Here is a 14,006-nt window from a genome sequence, read left to right on the forward strand (position 1 = left end):
TGATTAGTCTGTGGCATTCTGTTAAACTGTTGCTTATGGCGGTCTCTGTGAGCTTCTCAGCGACATTCAGCCAGCCAGGTATCCTGCCTGCAGTAGATGGAATGTGGCAATGGAACGCTGGCTGCGCGTGTCATAATAGGCTCTGAGCCTTTATATACCTGTGCACAGCAGCAGCCACCTTCAGTCTGCTGCTGGACAGCCAGCAGCAGCAGCAGCAGGAGAGGTATGTAATCAGGAGCCCTCCTGCTAAGGGTAGACAGCTGCTCGTTCCACCCCACCCCCCGCCTTAATTGGTTCTCCTCCCTTCCAACGGTGTTGAGGCGGGTGGGAACAGCAGGGGGTGAAGGTGCTGTGTTTAAAGAGGTGGAGTTATGCAGATCTAAAACGCGTGGATTGCAGCAGCAGCAAGCCGAAAAGTGCAGGCATGTAAGGGATCTAGAGGTTGACAACATGTCTTCTTAACGGGAGTCCAGGAGCTCATCTCCACAAATGGACTTTTCAGGATCCTTGGGTGGCTCCGTAGTTTGAAACCAATTCTGGTTATCGCTTCTCGGCCTTTTGGCTAAGATCAAGTGTAGTATCTGTTCTTATCAGTTTAATATCTGATACGTCCCCTATCTGGGGACCATATATTAAATGGATTTTTAGAACAGGGAGATGGAAAAAGAGATTGCTCTGTCCACTCCACGCATTGACCTGGTATTGCAGTATCTCCAGGACCGGTGCACCCCTTCTTTAATGCAGTTTCTAAAATCAGAAAGAATTGAATTCAATGTTTTTTGTTCATTTTGCTTGTTTGTCGGATTTTGGGATGGACTCTTTGGCTTTGCTTTTCTTCTCCTCATTGGATTTTTCATGTTCAAAGTTGCAGAAGCCAGATTACAAGCTCATTTTGGTTCAACTTCAGCAACTGTGCATTGCATTGCCATGTAATGTGATGCAATGCTATCTTTCTAGCTCTCCCTTTTTACTTCCTTTTGGATAAACAGACATATTAGGCAAGCATTTTGGAGCTTTCACCTAAATAACTACAGGTGGTGAGATAAGCTGCACAATATAATTGACCTTTCAGTATATTGTTGCACACACACCATCTATTTAGCAAATGCCCTTGTTATCAACAGCAGCCTTTTAAACTCACCTGAGCTAACAGGTATGTGCGCTGGTTACTCTGCTGCGCTTAAAATTTCTTTTTTGGTTTGCTACAATGCCTTTTCTGAAACGTTGTCTCCTTCTGCTGGAACACTGACTTCTTTCATTTAATGCCTGCAGACTATAAAAGAGAACCCAACCCAAAAAGTTTGGTTGATTAGTCTGTGGCATTCTGTTAAACTGTTGCTTATGGCGGTCTCTGTGAGCTTCTCAGCGACATTCAGCCAGCCAGGTATCCTGCCTGCAGTAGATGGAATGTGGCAATGGAACGCTGGCTGCGCTTGTCATAATAGGCTCTGAGCCTTTATATACCTGTGCACAGCAGCAGCCACCTTCAGTCTGCTGCTGGACAGCCAGCAGCAGCAGCAGCAGGAGAGGTATGTAATCAGGAGCCCTCCTGCTAAGGGTAGACAGCTGCTCGTTCCACCCCACCCCCCGCCTTAATTGGTTCTCCTCCCTTCCAACGGTGTTGAGGCGGGTGGGAACAGCAGGGGGTGAAGGTGCTGTGTTTAAAGAGGTGGAGTTATGCAGATCTAAAACGCGTGGATTGCAGCAGCAGCAAGCCGAAAAGTGCAGGCATGTAAGGGATCTAGAGGTTGACAACATGTCTTCTTAACGGGAGTCCAGGAGCTCATCTCCACAAATGGACTTTTCAGGATCCTTGGGTGGCTCCGTAGTTTGAAACCAATTCTGGTTATCGCTTCTCGGCCTTTTGGCTAAGATCAAGTGTAGTATCTGTTCTTATCAGTTTAATATCTGATACGTCCCCTATCTGGGGACCATATATTAAATGGATTTTTAGAACAGGGAGATGGAAAAAGAGCTTGCTCTGTCCACTCCACGCATTGACCTGGTATTGCAGTATCTCCAGGACCGGTGCACCCCTTCTTTAATGCAGTTTCTAAAATCAGAAAGAATTGAATTCAATGTTTTTTGTTCATTTTGCTTGTTTGTCGGATTTTGGGATGGACTCTTTGGCTTTGCTTTTCTTCTCCTCATTGGATTTTTCATGTTCAAAGTTGCAGAAGCCAGATTACAAGCTCATTTTGGTTCAACTTCAGCAACTGTGCATTGCATTGCCATGTAATGTGATGCAATGCTATCTTTCTAGCTCTCCCTTTTTACTTCCTTTTGGATAAACAGACATATTAGGCAAGCATTTTGGAGCTTTCACCTAAATAACTACAGGTGGTGAGATAAGCTGCACAATATAATTGACCTTTCAGTATATTGTTGCACACACACCATCTATTTAGCAAATGCCCTTGTTATCAACAGCAGCCTTTTAAACTCACCTGAGCTAACAGGTATGTGCGCTGGTTACTCTGCTGCGCTTAAAATTTCTTTTTTGGTTTGCTACAATGCCTTTTCTGAAACGTTGTCTCCTTCTGCTGGAACACTGACTTCTTTCATTTAATGCCTGCAGACTATAAAAGAGAACCCAACCCAAAAAGTTTGGTTGATTAGTCTGTGGCATTCTGTTAAACTGTTGCTTATGGCGGTCTCTGTGAGCTTCTCAGCGACATTCAGCCAGCCAGGTATCCTGCCTGCAGTAGATGGAATGTGGCAATGGAACGCTGGCTGCGCGTGTCATAATAGGCTCTGAGCCTTTATATACCTGTGCACAGCAGCAGCCACCTTCAGTCTGCTGCTGGACAGCCAGCAGCAGCAGCAGCAGGAGAGGTATGTAATCAGGAGCCCTCCTGCTAAGGGTAGACAGCTGCTCGTTCCACCCCACCCCCCGCCTTAATTGGTTCTCCTCCCTTCCAACGGTGTTGAGGCGGGTGGGAACAGCAGGGGGTGAAGGTGCTGTGTTTAAAGAGGTGGAGTTATGCAGATCTAAAACGCGTGGATTGCAGCAGCAGCAAGCCGAAAAGTGCAGGCATGTAAGGGATCTAGAGGTTGACAACATGTCTTCTTAACGGGAGTCCAGGAGCTCATCTCCACAAATGGACTTTTCAGGATCCTTGGGTGGCTCCGTAGTTTGAAACCAATTCTGGTTATCGCTTCTCGGCCTTTTGGCTAAGATCAAGTGTAGTATCTGTTCTTATCAGTTTAATATCTGATACGTCCCCTATCTGGGGACCATATATTAAATGGATTTTTAGAACAGGGAGATGGAAAAAGAGCTTGCTCTGTCCACTCCACGCATTGACCTGGTATTGCAGTATCTCCAGGACCGGTGCACCCCTTCTTTAATGCAGTTTCTAAAATCAGAAAGAATTGAATTCAATGTTTTTTGTTCATTTTGCTTGTTTGTCGGATTTTGGGATGGACTCTTTGGCTTTGCTTTTCTTCTCCTCATTGGATTTTTCATGTTCAAAGTTGCAGAAGCCAGATTACAAGCTCATTTTGGTTCAACTTCAGCAACTGTGCATTGCATTGCCATGTAATGTGATGCAATGCTATCTTTCTAGCTCTCCCTTTTTACTTCCTTTTGGATAAACAGACATATTAGGCAAGCATTTTGGAGCTTTCACCTAAATAACTACAGGTGGTGAGATAAGCTGCACAATATAATTGACCTTTCAGTATATTGTTGCACACACACCATCTATTTAGCAAATGCCCTTGTTATCAACAGCAGCCTTTTAAACTCACCTGAGCTAACAGGTATGTGCGCTGGTTACTCTGCTGCGCTTAAAATTTCTTTTTTGGTTTGCTACAATGCCTTTTCTGAAACGTTGTCTCCTTCTGCTGGAACACTGACTTCTTTCATTTAATGCCTGCAGACTATAAAAGAGAACCCAACCCAAAAAGTTTGGTTGATTAGTCTGTGGCATTCTGTTAAACTGTTGCTTATGGCGGTCTCTGTGAGCTTCTCAGCGACATTCAGCCAGCCAGGTATCCTGCCTGCAGTAGATGGAATGTGGCAATGGAACGCTGGCTGCGCGTGTCATAATAGGCTCTGAGCCTTTATATACCTGTGCACAGCAGCAGCCACCTTCAGTCTGCTGCTGGACAGCCAGCAGCAGCAGGAGAGGTATGTAATCAGGAGCCCTCCTGCTAAGGGTAGACAGCTGCTCGTTCCACCCCACCCCCCGCCTTAATTGGTTCTCCTCCCTTCCAACGGTGTTGAGGCGGGTGGGAACAGCAGGGGGTGAAGGTGCTGTGTTTAAAGAGGTGGAGTTATGCAGATCTAAAACGCGTGGATTGCAGCAGCAGCAAGCCGAAAAGTGCAGGCATGTAAGGGATCTAGAGGTTGACAACATGTCTTCTTAACGGGAGTCCAGGAGCTCATCTCCACAAATGGACTTTTCAGGATCCTTGGGTGGCTCCGTAGTTTGAAACCAATTCTGGTTATCGCTTCTCGGCCTTTTGGCTAAGATCAAGTGTAGTATCTGTTCTTATCAGTTTAATATCTGATACGTCCCCTATCTGGGGACCATATATTAAATGGATTTTTAGAACAGGGAGATGGAAAAAGAGCTTGCTCTGTCCACTCCACGCATTGACCTGGTATTGCAGTATCTCCAGGACCGGTGCACCCCTTCTTTAATGCAGTTTCTAAAATCAGAAATAATTGAATTCAATGTTTTTTGTTCATTTTGCTTGTTTGTCGGATTTTGGGATGGACTCTTTGGCTTTGCTTTTCTTCTCCTCATTGGATTTTTCATGTTCAAAGTTGCAGAAGCCAGATTACAAGCTCATTTTGGTTCAACTTCAGCAACTGTGCATTGCATTGCCATGTAATGTGATGCAATGCTATCTTTCTAGCTCTCCCTTTTTACTTCCTTTTGGATAAACAGACATATTAGGCAAGCATTTTGGAGCTTTCACCTAAATAACTACAGGTGGTGAGATAAGCTGCACAATATAATTGACCTTTCAGTATATTGTTGCACACACACCATCTATTTAGCAAATGCCCTTGTTATCAACAGCAGCCTTTTAAACTCACCTGAGCTAACAGGTATGTGCGCTGGTTACTCTGCTGCGCTTAAAATTTCTTTTTTGGTTTGCTACAATGCCTTTTCTGAAACGTTGTCTCCTTCTGCTGGAACACTGACTTCTTTCATTTAATGCCTGCAGACTATAAAAGAGAACCCAACCCAAAAAGTTTGGTTGATTAGTCTGTGGCATTCTGTTAAACTGTTGCTTATGGCGGTCTCTGTGAGCTTCTCAGCGACATTCAGCCAGCCAGGTATCCTGCCTGCAGTAGATGGAATGTGGCAATGGAACGCTGGCTGCGCGTGTCATAATAGGCTCTGAGCCTTTATATACCTGTGCACAGCAGCAGCCACCTTCAGTCTGCTGCTGGACAGCCAGCAGCAGCAGCAGCAGGAGAGGTATGTAATCAGGAGCCCTCCTGCTAAGGGTAGACAGCTGCTCGTTCCACCCCACCCCCCGCCTTAATTGGTTCTCCTCCCTTCCAACGGTGTTGAGGCGGGTGGGAACAGCAGGGGGTGAAGGTGCTGTGTTTAAAGAGGTGGAGTTATGCAGATCTAAAACGCGTGGATTGCAGCAGCAGCAAGCCGAAAAGTGCAGGCATGTAAGGGATCTAGAGGTTGACAACATGTCTTCTTAACGGGAGTCCAGGAGCTCATCTCCACAAATGGACTTTTCAGGATCCTTGGGTGGCTCCGTAGTTTGAAACCAATTCTGGTTATCGCTTCTCGGCCTTTTGGCTAAGATCAAGTGTAGTATCTGTTCTTATCAGTTTAATATCTGATACGTCCCCTATCTGGGGACCATATATTAAATGGATTTTTAGAACAGGGAGATGGAAAAAGAGCTTGCTCTGTCCACTTCACGCATTGACCTGGTATTGCAGTATCTCCAGGACCGGTGCACCCCTTCTTTAATGCAGTTTCTAAAATCAGAAAGAATTGAATTCAATGTTTTTTGTTCATTTTGCTTGTTTGTCGGATTTTGGGATGGACTCTTTGGCTTTGCTTTTCTTCTCCTCATTGGATTTTTCATGTTCAAAGTTGCAGAAGCCAGATTACAAGCTCATTTTGGTTCAACTTCAGCAACTGTGCATTGCATTGCCATGTAATGTGATGCAATGCTATCTTTCTAGCTCTCCCTTTTTACTTCCTTTTGGATAAACAGACATATTAGGCAAGCATTTTGGAGCTTTCACCTAAATAACTACAGGTGGTGAGATAAGCTGCACAATATAATTGACCTTTCAGTATATTGTTGCACACACACCATCTATTTAGCAAATGCCCTTGTTATCAACAGCAGCCTTTTAAACTCACCTGAGCTAACAGGTATGTGCGCTGGTTACTCTGCTGTGCTTAAAATTTCTTTTTTGGTTTGCTACAATGCCTTTTCTGAAACGTTGTCTCCTTCTGCTGGAACACTGACTTCTTTCATTTAATGCCTGCAGACTATAAAAGAGAACCCAACCCAAAAAGTTTGGTTGATTAGTCTGTGGCATTCTGTTAAACTGTTGCTTATGGCGGTCTCTGTGAGCTTCTCAGCGACATTCAGCCAGCCAGGTATCCTGCCTGCAGTAGATGGAATGTGGCAATGGAACGCTGGCTGCGCGTGTCATAATAGGCTCTGAGCCTTTATATACCTGTGCACAGCAGCAGCCACCTTCAGTCTGCTGCTGGACAGCCAGCAGCAGCAGCAGCAGGAGAGGTATGTAATCAGGAGCCCTCCTGCTAAGGGTAGACAGCTGCTCGTTCCACCCCACCCCCCGCCTTAATTGGTTCTCCTCCCTTCCAACGGTGTTGAGGCGGGTGGGAACAGCAGGGGGTGAAGGTGCTGTGTTTAAAGAGGTGGAGTTATGCAGATCTAAAACGCGTGGATTGCAGCAGCAGCAAGCCGAAAAGTGCAGGCATGTAAGGGATCTAGAGGTTGACAACATGTCTTCTTAACGGGAGTCCAGGAGCTCATCTCCACAAATGGACTTTTCAGGATCCTTGGGTGGCTCCGTAGTTTGAAACCAATTCTGGTTATCGCTTCTCGGCCTTTTGGCTAAGATCAAGTGTAGTATCTGTTCTTATCAGTTTAATATCTGATACGTCCCCTATCTGGGGACCATATATTAAATGGATTTTTAGAACAGGGAGATGGAAAAAGAGCTTGCTCTGTCCACTCCACGCATTGACCTGGTATTGCAGTATCTCCAGGACTGGTGCACCCCTTCTTTAATGCAGTTTCTAAAATCAGAAAGAATTGAATTCAATGTTTTTTGTTCATTTTGCTTGTTTGTCGGATTTTGGGATGGACTCTTTGGCTTTGCTTTTCTTCTCCTCATTGGATTTTTCATGTTCAAAGTTGCAGAAGCCAGATTACAAGCTCATTTTGGTTCAACTTCAGCAACTGTGCATTGCATTGCCATGTAATGTGATGCAATGCTATCTTTCTAGCTCTCCCTTTTTACTTCCTTTTGGATAAACAGACATATTAGGCAAGCATTTTGGAGCTTTCACCTAAATAACTACAGGTGGTGAGATAAGCTGCACAATATAATTGACCTTTCAGTATATTGTTGCACACACACCATCTATTTAGCAAATGCCCTTGTTATCAACAGCAGCCTTTTAAACTCACCTGAGCTAACAGGTATGTGCGCTGGTTACTCTGCTGCGCTTAAAATTTCTTTTTTGGTTTGCTACAATGCCTTTTCTGAAACGTTGTCTCCTTCTGCTGGAACACTGACTTCTTTCATTTAATGCCTGCAGACTATAAAAGAGAACCCAACCCAAAAAGTTTGGTTGATTAGTCTGTGGCATTCTGTTAAACTGTTGCTTATGGCGGTCTCTGTGAGCTTCTCAGCGACATTCAGCCAGCCAGGTATCCTGCCTGCAGTAGATGGAATGTGGCAATGGAACGCTGGCTGCGCGTGTCATAATAGGCTCTGAGCCTTTATATACCTGTGCACAGCAGCAGCCACATTCAGTCTGCTGCTGGACAGCCAGGAGCAGCAGCAGCAGGAGAGGTATGTAATCAGGAGCCCTCCTGCTAAGGGTAGACAGCTGCTCGTTCCACCCCACCCCCCGCCTTAATTGGTTCTCCTCCCTTCTAACGGTGTTGAGGCGGGTGGGAACAGCAGGGGGTGAAGGTGCTGTGTTTAAAGAGGTGGAGTTATGCAGATCTAAAACGCGTGGATTGCAGCAGCAGCAAGCCGAAAAGTGCAGGCATGTAAGGGATCTAGAGGTTGACAACATGTCTTCTTAACGGGAGTCCAGGAGCTCATCTCCACAAATGGACTTTTCAGGATCCTTGGGTGGCTCCGTAGTTTGAAACCAATTCTGGTTATCGCTTCTCGGCCTTTTGGCTAAGATCAAGTGTAGTATCTGTTCTTATCAGTTTAATATCTGATACGTCCCCTATCTGGGGACCATATATTAAATGGATTTTTAGAACAGGGAGATGGAAAAAGAGCTTGCTCTGTCCACTCCACGCATTGACCTGGTATTGCAGTATCTCCAGGACCGGTGCACCCCTTCTTTAATGCAGTTTCTAAAATCAGAAAGAATTGAATTCAATGTTTTTTGTTCATTTTGCTTGTTTGTCGGATTTTGGGATGGACTCTTTGGCTTTGCTTTTCTTCTCCTCATTGGATTTTTCATGTTCAAAGTTGCAGAAGCCAGATTACAAGCTCATTTTGGTTCAACTTCAGCAACTGTGCATTGCATTGCCATGTAATGTGATGCAATGCTATCTTTCTAGCTCTCCCTTTTTACTTCCTTTTGGATAAACAGACATATTAGGCAAGCATTTTGGAGCTTTCACCTAAATAACTACAGGTGGTGAGATAAGCTGCACAATATAATTGACCTTTCAGTATATTGTTGCACACACACCATCTATTTAGCAAATGCCCTTGTTATCAACAGCAGCCTTTTAAACTCACCTGAGCTAACAGGTATGTGCGCTGGTTACTCTGCTGCGCTTAAAATTTCTTTTTTGGTTTGCTACAATGCCTTTTCTGAAACGTTGTCTCCTTCTGCTGGAACACTGACTTCTTTCATTTAATGCCTGCAGACTACAAAAGAGAACCCAACCCAAAAAGTTTGGTTGATTAGTCTGTGGCATTCTGTTAAACTGTTGCTTATGGCGGTCTCTGTGAGCTTCTCAGCGACATTCAGCCAGCCAGGTATCCTGCCTGCAGTAGATGGAATGTGGCAATGGAACGCTGGCTGCGCGTGTCATAATAGGCTCTGAGCCTTTATATACCTGTGCACAGCAGCAGCCACCTTCAGTCTGCTGCTGGACAGCCAGCAGCAGCAGCAGCAGGAGAGGTATGTAATCAGGAGCCCTCCTGCTAAGGGTAGACAGCTGCTCGTTCCACCCCACCCCCCGCCTTAATTGGTTCTCCTCCCTTCCAACGGTGTTGAGGCGGGTGGGAACAGCAGGGGGTGAAGGTGCTGTGTTTAAAGAGGTGGAGTTATGCAGATCTAAAACGCGTGGATTGCAGCAGCAGCAAGCCGAAAAGTGCAGGCATGTAAGGGATCTAGAGGTTGACAACATGTCTTCTTAACAGGAGTCCAGGAGCTCATCTCCACAAATGGACTTTTCAGGATCCTTGGGTGCTCCGTAGTTTGAAACCAATTCTGGTTATCGCTTCTCGGCCTTTTGGCTAAGATCAAGTGTAGTATCTGTTCTTATCAGTTTAATATCTGATACGTCCCCTATCTGGGGACCATATATTAAATGGATTTTTAGAACAGGGAGATGGAAAAAGAGCTTGCTCTGTCCACTCCACGCATTGACCTGGTATTGCAGTATCTCCAGGACCGGTGCACCCCTTCTTTAATGCAGTTTCTAAAATCAGAAAGAATTGAATTCAATGTTTTTTGTTCATTTTGCTTGTTTGTCGGATTTTAGGATGGACTCTTTGGCTTTGCTTTTCTTCTCCTAATTGGATTTTTCATGTTCAAAGTTGCAGAAGCCAGATTACAAGCTCATTTTGGTTCAACTTCAGCAACTGTGCATTGCATTGCCATGTAATGTGATGCAATGCTATCTTTCTAGCTCTCCCTTTTTACTTCCTTTTGGATAAACAGACATATTAGGCAAGCATTTTGGAGCTTTCACCTAAATAACTACAGGTGGTGAGATAAGCTGCACAATATAATTGACCTTTCAGTATATTGTTGCACACACACCATCTATTTAGCAAATGCCCTTGTTATCAACAGCAGCCTTTTAAACTCACCTGAGCTAACAGGTATGTGCGCTGGTTACTCTGCTGTGCTTAAAATTTCTTTTTTGGTTTGCTACAATGCCTTTTCTGAAACGTTGTCTCCTTCTGCTGGAACACTGACTTCTTTCATTTAATGCCTGCAGACTATAAAAGAGAACCCAACCCAAAAAGTTTGGTTGATTAGTCTGTGGCATTCTGTTAAACTGTTGCTTATGGCGGTCTCTGTGAGCTTCTCAGCGACATTCAGCCAGCCAGGTATCCTGCCTGCAGTAGATGGAATGTGGCAATGGAACGCTGGCTGCGCGTGTCATAATAGGCTCTGAGCCTTTATATACCTGTGCACAGCAGCAGCCACCTTCAGTCTGCTGCTGGACAGCCAGCAGCAGCAGCAGCAGGAGAGGTATGTAATCAGGAGCCCTCCTGCTAAGGGTAGACAGCTGCTCGTTCCACCCCACCCCCCGCCTTAATTGGTTCTCCTCCCTTCCAACGGTGTTGAGGCGGGTGGGAACAGCAGGGGGTGAAGGTGCTGTGTTTAAAGAGGTGGAGTTATGCAGATCTAAAACGCGTGGATTGCAGCAGCAGCAAGCCGAAAAGTGCAGGCATGTAAGGGATCTAGAGGTTGACAACATGTCTTCTTAACGGGAGTCCAGGAGCTCATCTCCACAAATGGACTTTTCAGGATCCTTGGGTGGCTCCGTAGTTTGAAACCAATTCTGGTTATCGCTTCTCGGCCTTTTGGCTAAGATCAAGTGTAGTATCTGTTCTTATCAGTTTAATATCTGATACGTCCCCTATCTGGGGACCATATATTAAATGGATTTTTAGAACAGGGAGATGGAAAAAGAGCTTGCTCTGTCCACTCCACGCATTGACCTGGTATTGCAGTATCTCCAGGACCGGTGCACCCCTTCTTTAATGCAGTTTCTAAAATCAGAAAGAATTGAATTCAATGTTTTTTGTTCATTTTGCTTGTTTGTCGGATTTTGGGATGGACTCTTTGGCTTTGCTTTTCTTCTCCTCATTGGATTTTTCATGTTCAAAGTTGCAGAAGCCAGATTACAAGCTCATTTTGGTTCAACTTCAGCAACTGTGCATTGCATTGCCATGTAATGTGATGCAATGCTATCTTTCTAGCTCTCCCTTTTTACTTCCTTTTGGATAAACAGACATATTAGGCAAGCATTTTGGAGCTTTCACCTAAATAACTACAGGTGGTGAGATAAGCTGCACAATATAATTGACCTTTCAGTATATTGTTGCACACACACCATCTATTTAGCAAATGCCCTTGTTATCAACAGCAGCCTTTTAAACTCACCTGAGCTAACAGGTATGTGCGCTGGTTACTCTGCTGCGCTTAAAATTTCTTTTTTGGTTTGCTACAATGCCTTTTCTGAAACGTTGTCTCCTTCTGCTGGAACACTGACTTCTTTCATTTAATGCCTGCAGACAACAAAAGAGAACCCAACCCAAAAAGTTTGGTTGATTAGTCTGTGGCATTCTGTTAAACTGTTGCTTATGGCGGTCTCTGTGAGCTTCTCAGCGACATTCAGCCAGCCAGGTATCCTGCCTGCAGTAGATGGAATGTGGCAATGGAACGCTGGCTGCGCGTGTCATAATAGGCTCTGAGCCTTTATATACCTGTGCACAGCAGCAGCCACCTTCAGTCTGCTGCTGGACAGCCAGCAGCAGCAGCAGCAGGAGAGGTATGTAATCAGGAGCCCTCCTGCTAAAGGTAGACAGCTGCTCGTTCCACCCCACCCCCCGCCTTAATTGGTTCTCCTCCCTTCCAACGGTGTTGAGGCGGGTGGGAACAGCAGGGGGTGAAGGTGCTGTGTTTAAAGAGGTGGAGTTATGCAGATCTAAAACGCGTGGATTGCAGCAGCAGCAAGCCGAAAAGTGCAGGCATGTAAGGGATCTAGAGGTTGACAACATGTCTTCTTAACGGGAGTCCAGGAGCTCATCTCCACAAATGGACTTTTCAGGATCCTTGGGTGGCTCCGTAGTTTGAAACCAATTCTGGTTATCGCTTCTCGGCCTTTTGGCTAAGATCAAGTGTAGTATCTGTTCTTATCAGTTTAATATCTGATACGTCCCCTATCTGGGGACCATATATTAAATGGATTTTTAGAACAGGGAGATGGAAAAAGAGCTTGCTCTGTCCACTCCACGCATTGACCTGGTATTGCAGTATCTCCAGGACTGGTGCACCCCTTCTTTAATGCAGTTTCTAAAATCAGAAAGAATTGAATTCAATGTTTTTTGTTCATTTTGCTTGTTTGTCGGATTTTGGGATGGACTCTTTGGCTTTGCTTTTCTTCTCCTCATTGGATTTTTCATGTTCAAAGTTGCAGAAGCCAGATTACAAGCTCATTTTGGTTCAACTTCAGCAACTGTGCATTGCATTGCCATGTAATGTGATGCAATGCTATCTTTCTAGCTCTCCCTTTTTACTTCCTTTTGGATAAACAGACATATTAGGCAAGCATTTTGGAGCTTTCACCTAAATAACTACAGGTGGTGAGATAAGCTGCACAATATAATTGACCTTTCAGAACATTGTTGCACACACACCATCTATTTAGCAAATGCCCTTGTTATCAACAGCAGCCTTTTAAACTCACCTGAGCTAACAGGTATGTGCGCTGGTTACTCTGCTGCGCTTAAAATTTCTTTTTTGGTTTGCTACAATGCCTTTTCTGAAACGTTGTCTCCTTCTGCTGGAACACTGACTTCTTTCATTTAATGCCTGCAGACTATAAAAGAGAACCCAACCCAAAAAGTTTGGTTGATTAGTCTGTGGCATTCTGTTAAACTGTTGCTTATGGCGGTCTCTGTGAGCTTCTCAGCGACATTCAGCCAGCCAGGTATCCTGCCTGCAGTAGATGGAATGTGGCAATGGAACGCTGGCTGCGCGTGTCATAATAGGCTCTGAGCCTTTATATACCTGTGCACAGCAGCAGCCACGTTCAGTCTGCTGCTGGACAGCCAGCAGCAGCAGCAGCAGGAGAGGTATGTAATCAGGAGCCCTCCTGCTAAGGGTAGACAGCTGCTCGTTCCACCCCACCCCCCGCCTTAATTGGTTCTCCTCCCTTCTAACGGTGTTGAGGCGGGTGGGAACAGCAGGGGGTGAAGGTGCTGTGTTTAAAGAGGTGGAGTTATGCAGATCTAAAACGCGTGGATTGCAGCAGCAGCAAGCCGAAAAGTGCAGGCATGTAAGGGATCTAGAGGTTGACAACATGTCTTCTTAACGGGAGTCCAGGAGCTCATCTCCACAAATGGACTTTTCAGGATCCTTGGGTGGCTCCGTAGTTTGAAACCAATTCTGGTTATCGCTTCTCGGCCTTTTGGCTAAGATCAAGTGTAGTATCTGTTCTTATCAGTTTAATATCTGATACGTCCCCTATCTGGGGACCATATATTAAATGGATTTTTAGAACAGGGAGATGGAAAAAGAGCTTGCTCTGTCCACTCCACGCATTGACCTGGTATTGCAGTATCTCCAGGACCGGTGCACCCCTTCTTTAATGCAGTTTCTAAAATCAGAAAGAATTGAATTCAATGTTTTTTGTTCATTTTGCTTGTTTGTCGGATTTTGGGATGGACTCTTTGGCTTTGCTTTTCTTCTCCTCATTGGATTTTTCATGTTCAAAGTTGCAGAAGCCAGATTACAAGCTCATTTTGGTTCAACTTCAGCAACTGTGCATTGCATTGCCATGTAATGTGATGCAATGCTATCTTT

General features: G+C 45.0%; 11 non-coding genes across 11 annotated transcripts; all 11 read left to right on the top strand.

Moving 5' to 3' along the window:
- The first annotated feature begins 542 nt into the window (after positions 1 to 542).
- Positions 543 to 733, top strand: LOC141150059 (U2 spliceosomal RNA). Its single transcript, XR_012246330.1, has one exon. It is a non-coding gene; the product is annotated as a U2 spliceosomal RNA (small nuclear RNA).
- A 1,115-nt stretch (positions 734 to 1,848) lies between these two features.
- On the top strand, positions 1,849 to 2,039 carry LOC141275475 (U2 spliceosomal RNA). The gene has a single exon (XR_012323713.1). It is a non-coding gene; the product is annotated as a U2 spliceosomal RNA (small nuclear RNA).
- A 1,115-nt stretch (positions 2,040 to 3,154) lies between these two features.
- On the top strand, positions 3,155 to 3,345 carry LOC141275476 (U2 spliceosomal RNA). Its single transcript, XR_012323714.1, has one exon. It is a non-coding gene; the product is annotated as a U2 spliceosomal RNA (small nuclear RNA).
- A 1,109-nt stretch (positions 3,346 to 4,454) lies between these two features.
- On the top strand, positions 4,455 to 4,645 carry LOC141275477 (U2 spliceosomal RNA). Its single transcript, XR_012323715.1, has one exon. It is a non-coding gene; the product is annotated as a U2 spliceosomal RNA (small nuclear RNA).
- A 1,115-nt stretch (positions 4,646 to 5,760) lies between these two features.
- On the top strand, positions 5,761 to 5,951 carry LOC141149615 (U2 spliceosomal RNA). The gene has a single exon (XR_012245907.1). It is a non-coding gene; the product is annotated as a U2 spliceosomal RNA (small nuclear RNA).
- Positions 5,952 to 7,066: 1,115 nt separating this feature from the next.
- LOC141149561 (U2 spliceosomal RNA) lies at positions 7,067 to 7,257 on the top strand. Its single transcript, XR_012245852.1, has one exon. It is a non-coding gene; the product is annotated as a U2 spliceosomal RNA (small nuclear RNA).
- Positions 7,258 to 8,372: 1,115 nt separating this feature from the next.
- On the top strand, positions 8,373 to 8,563 carry LOC141275478 (U2 spliceosomal RNA). Its single transcript, XR_012323716.1, has one exon. It is a non-coding gene; the product is annotated as a U2 spliceosomal RNA (small nuclear RNA).
- A 1,114-nt stretch (positions 8,564 to 9,677) lies between these two features.
- Positions 9,678 to 9,868, top strand: LOC141275479 (U2 spliceosomal RNA). Its single transcript, XR_012323717.1, has one exon. It is a non-coding gene; the product is annotated as a U2 spliceosomal RNA (small nuclear RNA).
- A 1,115-nt stretch (positions 9,869 to 10,983) lies between these two features.
- LOC141275480 (U2 spliceosomal RNA) lies at positions 10,984 to 11,174 on the top strand. Its single transcript, XR_012323718.1, has one exon. It is a non-coding gene; the product is annotated as a U2 spliceosomal RNA (small nuclear RNA).
- Positions 11,175 to 12,289: 1,115 nt separating this feature from the next.
- LOC141149562 (U2 spliceosomal RNA) lies at positions 12,290 to 12,480 on the top strand. Its single transcript, XR_012245853.1, has one exon. It is a non-coding gene; the product is annotated as a U2 spliceosomal RNA (small nuclear RNA).
- A 1,115-nt stretch (positions 12,481 to 13,595) lies between these two features.
- Positions 13,596 to 13,786, top strand: LOC141275481 (U2 spliceosomal RNA). Its single transcript, XR_012323719.1, has one exon. It is a non-coding gene; the product is annotated as a U2 spliceosomal RNA (small nuclear RNA).
- The last annotated feature ends 220 nt before the right edge of the window (positions 13,787 to 14,006 follow it).

This window comes from Phyllobates terribilis, unplaced genomic scaffold, assembly GCF_046119375.1.
Source record: "Phyllobates terribilis strain yellow unplaced genomic scaffold, ASM4611937v1 Scaffold_5__5_contigs__length_657084704, whole genome shotgun sequence".
NCBI classification, from domain to species: Eukaryota; Metazoa; Chordata; class Amphibia; order Anura; family Dendrobatidae; genus Phyllobates; species Phyllobates terribilis.